Source organism: Silene latifolia, chromosome 2, assembly GCF_048544455.1.
Source record: "Silene latifolia isolate original U9 population chromosome 2, ASM4854445v1, whole genome shotgun sequence".
In the NCBI taxonomy this organism is placed as follows: Eukaryota; Viridiplantae; Streptophyta; class Magnoliopsida; order Caryophyllales; family Caryophyllaceae; genus Silene; species Silene latifolia.
This window is the reverse complement of record NC_133527.1, coordinates 35,946,442-35,953,176: the sequence shown is the minus strand read 5'-3', so window position 1 is coordinate 35,953,176 and position 6,735 is coordinate 35,946,442. Positions and strand designations below refer to the sequence as shown.

The following is a 6,735-nucleotide window of genomic DNA, read 5'->3' as shown; positions in this document are numbered from 1 at the left end:
TATTGTTCATTATATACATACATTTTCTCACATAATGAAGTGTTTGGGTTCAACATGATTTAATGGTTGGGTTGTACATGAGTAATATGTTGGGCTTGTTTTATATATTTAATTGGGCTTGTTTTACATATTTAATTGGGCTTGTCTTATTTATTTAATTAAGCTTGTCTTGTTTGTTGGGCTCATTAATGAGTCATGTGGGCTTGGTCACAATTTATTCCGTAAATTTCATAGTAAATCATTCATTACCGCTTGCTATATTTTCCCGGCATGTTAATTTATAAAGTGAAATATTTATTAATATAAGCATGAAATATTTATTATAAATACGTACTTGTAAGATTCATATCCTTGATAATGTCTTGCATTGTTCGGTTGTGAGAGTCTTGGTCCTATCGGATACTAGGGGTGAGCTATAAGCCTTCTAGTTGCGATATGATCGTTAGGATTAATGTCCCCATCTGTACTTATGGTGAGATGCAGGCCATAAGTATGAATGTGACATTAATAATTTCGTCCCTGAGTCTTGGACCTATCGGATACTAGGGGTGAGCCATAGGCCCTCTAGTTGCGATATGATCGTCGTCCTACCAGGAGGTTGGAGTTTAGGATGTAGTCTTCTGTGTGGTATCTCGGACATGCTTTAAAGGTAGCCTCTGAGTCGGATACCCCGTCTACACTTTGTGTTGGCCTGGTCTTACACTTGTGAGTCGTATTCTTGTAGAAATGTCATGATACTATCATATATGCTTGGTCTACATTTACGCCCTACTTGTGCTGTTCTGGCAAGTAAGGGTTTTGCCTACTTGTGCCGTTCTGGCAAGTGTGGTTTTGGGCCACTTGTGCTGTACTGGCAAGTGAGTCTTATCTTAGTCTTTCCGCCACTTTCGTGCTGTTCTGGCGATTGGGGTACTCGGTCTCCATGAGTAGTCGAGTCTTGGGTGCATGCTGTGCTGGGGCACGTCGAATCGGGATGTACACCCGAGAATCTTCAGATTTAGACTAGGACCGTATCATTATCGTAGTCCTACCCGGGGAAATTATAGTCTAAGAGTAGTAAATGTTTGCATTATTTGGATGGTTACCTTGGTCATATCTCGTTGACATATGTGCTCATGGCTAGGTGGTCGTGCCTGTTTCCTTGTCTTTCTTCTCCATTTGTTTATTGCTGCTTATACCTTACTTACTTGTTTATTACATCATTTTTTTATCCTTATTGGTTTAAACACATATGATCCCATTTTTAGTATAATTCGATTCACTCATATCTTACCTAATATGATCATTTGTTTATGTTCTTTGTTATATTCGTTTTGACATTTTGTGGCTGGGAGAACCTTGAGTTACTCCCCACTGACTGTGGCGTTCATGTTTTCATGAATGACAGTTGGTGAAGATGCTTACGTGGGGAAGACGTGTGGGCTAGCGAGAACTAAACCCTTAGACCTTAGTTTGCTAGTTAGAAACCCTTTATTTGTTTATTCGTGGGATATCTTTTCCCAGCTTTCTAGACTTGGGTTGTAATAACCTAAGTTTGTCTATTATAGTATTTGTTTTATTTCTTTTTGGTACCCGCGTGTTAATCTTTAACTAGTAATTTAAAAGTTTTTAAAATTCCTAAATTTTCGCTTTAATTTATTAGTTACATTTTCCGCTTTATCGCGGGGTGTCACATGGAAGATCTGTGGTTCCGAGTCCGTGACCTTACCGTTTCCCGACCAACCCCGTCTTACACCTTTGACCATTGTGACGGGTAGGTTGCCTCCACCTCTACCTTCTTACCACCTCACACTCGCTCCTCCCAGTACTTCCGCTCCTAAGAAGCGGAAGAGACCTGAGACTGGAGAGGGGTCCACACCGACTACGGCTGGGCAATCTTCCACGCCCACGTCTACACCGACCCATATCCCTACTCCTTCTCTTTCACAGCCGATTCTGCCGGCTAATTTTGTTCCTCCTACTCCTTTTGTGGCGCCTGAGGTCATGGACTAAGGGCGTCGTGGCAGTTTGTTACTTGAGATGTGCAATCGCGTAGCTCGTATAGAGCGGGACCAGGCTTTTACCTTGTTTCCTCTATACGAGTATCACATGAGGAGAGGACGTGCCGGTCGTGAGGGCTGGTCACAGGCTTCTTTCTACCGGTTCCCGGCGGAGGTTTACCCGCAGCCAGAGAGCGAGGCGGACACAACTAAGCAGGAGGAGAGAGCTCGAGCTGACGAGAGGAGGAGACGGGCGCAGGAGCGAGATCCTGACTATATGTGGTGGGTGAGGAGGAGGAGGAGCTTGTTAACGAGTAGCTGCTGGTCTACTCACTTCCCCAGTTTTCTGGCCGATTTGGGGAAGTTCGTATATTTTGTATATATTTCTGCTATTTTATTTATTTTTGATCACCTTATTTATTTATTGTATTCATTCACTTATTGGTTGTTTTATATCGTTCCTGTATATATACTGTTGGTGTATGCTGGAGGACAACGAGGGCGTTGTCCGTTTTGGTTTGGGGAGGGTATTGCATCCTTTGAGTCTGCATTTGCATTTGTTTTGCATTCACATTTACTTTTCTGCTTGCATTTGTATTTTATTTCAAAAATAATAATAAAAGTCACAAAAAAATAGAAAATTTCGAAAAAATTCAAAAAATCTCACGTTTTAGTTTCCATATAGGTTGAGTCGGAACGGTAGATTTCCGTGATGATTTTGCACTTTAACTTGTCATTTCACTTAAGCCTTGTATCTAATTGGTAGTTATTAGCTTAGTCATACGCATAATCTACTAGTTAATGTCAAAAATACAGCTGATCAAATAGACTTGACCTGATAAAATTGGCAAACTACTTTCTAATTTCTAAGTTATTAGAGTCGTATAACTGGTGTCATTCATGACTGGTTCATGTAGGAATTTGAGAGTAGTACTCCTTGCATAACATGTTCATCGATTTGCACTTCTATGAAATTTTATTGCTTTTTCCTTGCATACATTCGGGTTTCTGGTCGGTGTCACATGCAGGGAGATGCTTGCAAATTTCCCCTTTCTTTCATTTTCACCCTTTTAACTCCACATTAGCCAAACTTAGCCTTTTGACCCATTAACTACACCCAAATAAGCTTGTCTGTCAAGCTAGTTTAGTGTACTTTTGTGGTATATATCTCATTGTTGCGAGTTGGTTTGTTCCTATTCATACTAGTACAGAAATGACTTTTGGCTACGGTTAAAAATGACTTTTGGCTACGGTTTCTCGACCGTAGTAAATAGGGGCGTTGCCTTAGATCAAGTAGTTATGGCTACGGTCAGGAACCGTAGCCTAAAGTCACTTATGGCTACGGTTATTAATATAAACCGTAGCCTAAAGTGACTTATGGATACGGTTTAATCTTAATAACCGTAGCCATAAGTCACTTTAGGCTACGGTTTTCTTTCAACAACCGTAGCAGTTTCTCAATTAAAATTTTTTAAAAAAAAAAATTATTTACAAAAATATGATTTAATATAAATGTAAATTCTTTAAGTAACATAATAATAATAATAATAGTAATAATAATTAATTACAAAACCAATATTTAACATACAACTAACATTACAAATCAACTTCAATACTTAGCTAAAAAAATAAGCTTATTCTACTCGGATGCAAAAGGTAAAGCTACAAATTTTCTCCAACCAGCATCATTCAAATTGATTTCACACATCAAAAGTTTCTTACGCACAATCCTTATCCCTCCATGCCTGAAAGAAAACGGACAAAAAAACATATTGGACTTCACAAAAGAATTTTAAGCAATATGAACTGCAGATAATAAGCTGTCAGAAATCAGTGGGAGAATCGAATCATCAATACTTAGCTTGCACCCCTCACATTCTTGTATTTGAAAGGCCAGTTTCCAAACAAAATAGCATGTAAAAATTTCTGAAATGACTCAGGCAATACAAAAGTGAGTCAAACTTCAAAGTAACTTCAAGAACAATACAACAAGGATTTTCCAAGAGCTTACAGTCATAGTTCTTAATAACAAAGAATCATCAAGCATCTAGCAACTTTTGTCCAAAAAAAAAACATCTATCAAATTGTGGAAAGAGAAACAGAATGTTACCTTGGTTGATGCTGGGTGTGACATTTGAGGCCTCTGAAATGACAACAAAGCCTAGTCTCAACAAAGGATAGGATCGTCTACCATGAATCATCATCTTAATCCGTGTAGGTTTGAATCTGCCAATATAGAAGTTCCTAGACTAAGCAATCTGTATTTTTCAAATTCGGTGCTATTGTCGTTGGAGATATAACAGTTGGGAAAACGTGTCACATTATACAACAATTACAACATACTTGTCACGGGTTACCTATTTGAGCAAATATTAAATTACTCTTTGAAACTGTTTGAAGGAAAAGTTTTATCACTTTATGATACCTATGAACTAAATGCTCAAAAATGACTATATGAATGTACTCTCTGAAACAAGGCATCAAACCAAGTTCACACATTCTAAGCAGCTTAACCGATATTAAACAGACTCAACAGCGTATTAGTTCTATATTAAAACATAATTCAGTCATCACCAGTACAAGTTTAAGATAGAAATCACTACCAGCATAGTTCCATAGCCATCTACTACTTTACAGCCGACAATAGGAAATGTGACTTATGGTTCGTAGAAACCTGCAGAATTCCAACTGAGTGTCAAATATAGTTCAAATCATTGCTAGCATTATCAAGAGAACTTATAACTTTAAGCAGCTTACAATCTTGCTCTCTCATGTCATACTTGATTCATCAATAGCAAGAGCTTGACTAGATATTAGCACTCCATCAGCAGGAACCTATATACAATGAATGAGAACAAGCATATATCATATACACAAGAAGAAAAAGAATAGTTGAAGAAACTACTCCTCGCCAGAGACGTAATTCCATGAATAAAGAGATAAACAAACTTTTCCTTCAAAGAGTTCTGGTGAAAGGAAATCCCTGAAATCCCATGTCCTACTTAAAATCATAATTATTTGAGCAGCTATTTTGAATGACATTGACACCATAATAAGCCCGAAATCACTATACTTAACACGACCAATCACCCTCAATATTATGATCATAATCGCCAGCAAAGATGGCACCCTCATGCTCAAAATAAGCAAATTATCATCCTTCATATAGTAAATAAGCAAATTTCAAGCAACAAAAGGACATTAAAAACTTGAACAACAAGCATCTCATTTAAAGCTTATACACAGCATCAAACAAATTAACCAAAATAAGTTTTGTTATCGTTTCAACTACCTGGAAGGCTGAAATACATTTGAAATCGCTTCATTCCTTTTGCAATCACCAGACTAAAACCCTATATCCTTTTGCCGACGCTTCATTCAAAATCGTCCCATCTCGATTTTATCAAGTTGTAACAATCAATTAAAACCTTAAACCACACATTAACCACACCAAATTAAACTCAACTTAATGAAACGATGTGTGTAAATTAATAATTTTCATCATATATATATACAGATTACTGGAGAGAATGAAATACCAGTAAAAAATAAAATGCAAAAGGAGTGAAATAAAGAGACAAACCCCCAACTTATCCATTTTCGCGATTGTCCTCTTTATTGTTAAACTGCCCAATTTCTAGGGTTTATTGAAGAAGACTCAAAATAACAATATCAACCTTAGATTTTCAAAGAAACGAGTAAGTTTATCGAGTTATAAGAGCAGTTATTCAAACCTTAACCTAATAAATCCCCAATTTCTCGATTTCTAGGGTTGTGCAAACCTTAGAAATTTTGAACCAACTGAAGAGGCGCAATGGGGTGATGAACGGTGGTGATGCGACCGATGACTTGAGGCAGTTGGTGACAGGTCTGAACGGAAGGTGGGTGAGGGTGGTTAGTGAGAGTGAAGGAGAGAGAAACGGTAGAAATAGGGTGGTTGTTCAGTTAATAGAATTGGGGTTGGAAGGTAGATCGAAAAAAAGCAATAAGCATAATGAAGATTGAAGGTAGATAGAAAACGATGGAAGACATTTGTATGAGACGAGTGATTAATGGCCTGGTGTGCTAGATTTGCGAAATCCAATTTAGGGAAAGGGTATACCAGACGGAGGGGAATAGGGGAGTGTCTTATTATATACTCCGTACTTCATATAAACATTAGGCAACGGTCTTAAATTTAGGCGTGGCTTTTTCCTTGTTCCACATTTATGGCTACGGTTCTTTTAAAATAACCGTAGCCTTTTATAATAGGCTACGGTTATTTTCAGCGACCGTAGCCTTTTCTACTAGCCTAATGTCATTTTTGTACTAGGATGATCATATGGAGTCGGTAGAAAAGAAAGAAACGTGGGCAGGAAAATGAGAAAAGCATGGAAAAAGGAAAAAAACAACGTGTGAAAACAAGAAAAGAAAGGAAGAAAAGAAAAAGAAGAAAGTTGGGAAATGAAAAAGATAGACCGTTTAAAAAAGGGAAGTTTGTGAAGGTCTTACTCCTATGTTTTATTCTATATCATTTGAGGAGTTGTTGTTGTGTTTGGTTAGTGAGTTTTGCGCCAAAGAAGGGCGTATGTGCTTTATTTTCTAATTAGCTGAGAATTGGATGGTCTTGTATGGTCTTGTTTAGGTGCTAGTCTGACGCTCTACCTCCACATATCCCATAATCATTTTGCCATTTCTTACCTGTAGCCTCACTTTCCCATAACTATTGTAAGCCCTCGACTGTGACGGACATTGTTGGTTGGAATGTATATATGGT

At 37.8% G+C, this 6,735-nt stretch overlaps 1 long non-coding RNA gene across 2 annotated transcripts; it reads right to left on the bottom strand.

The window, feature by feature from the left end:
* Positions 1-3,557: 3,557 nt before the first annotated feature.
* Positions 3,558-6,054, bottom strand: LOC141629242 (uncharacterized). Of its 2 annotated transcripts, none has more exons than XR_012537254.1 (5): positions 5,272-6,054; positions 4,737-4,814; positions 4,554-4,653; positions 4,090-4,205; positions 3,558-3,724 (listed from the first exon to the last, which is right to left on the bottom strand). It is a non-coding gene; the product is annotated as an uncharacterized LOC141629242 (long non-coding RNA). The 2 variants fall into 2 exon arrangements; XR_012537255.1 differs by having other exon boundaries at positions 4,583-4,653.
* Between the last annotated feature and the right edge of the window lie 681 nt (positions 6,055-6,735).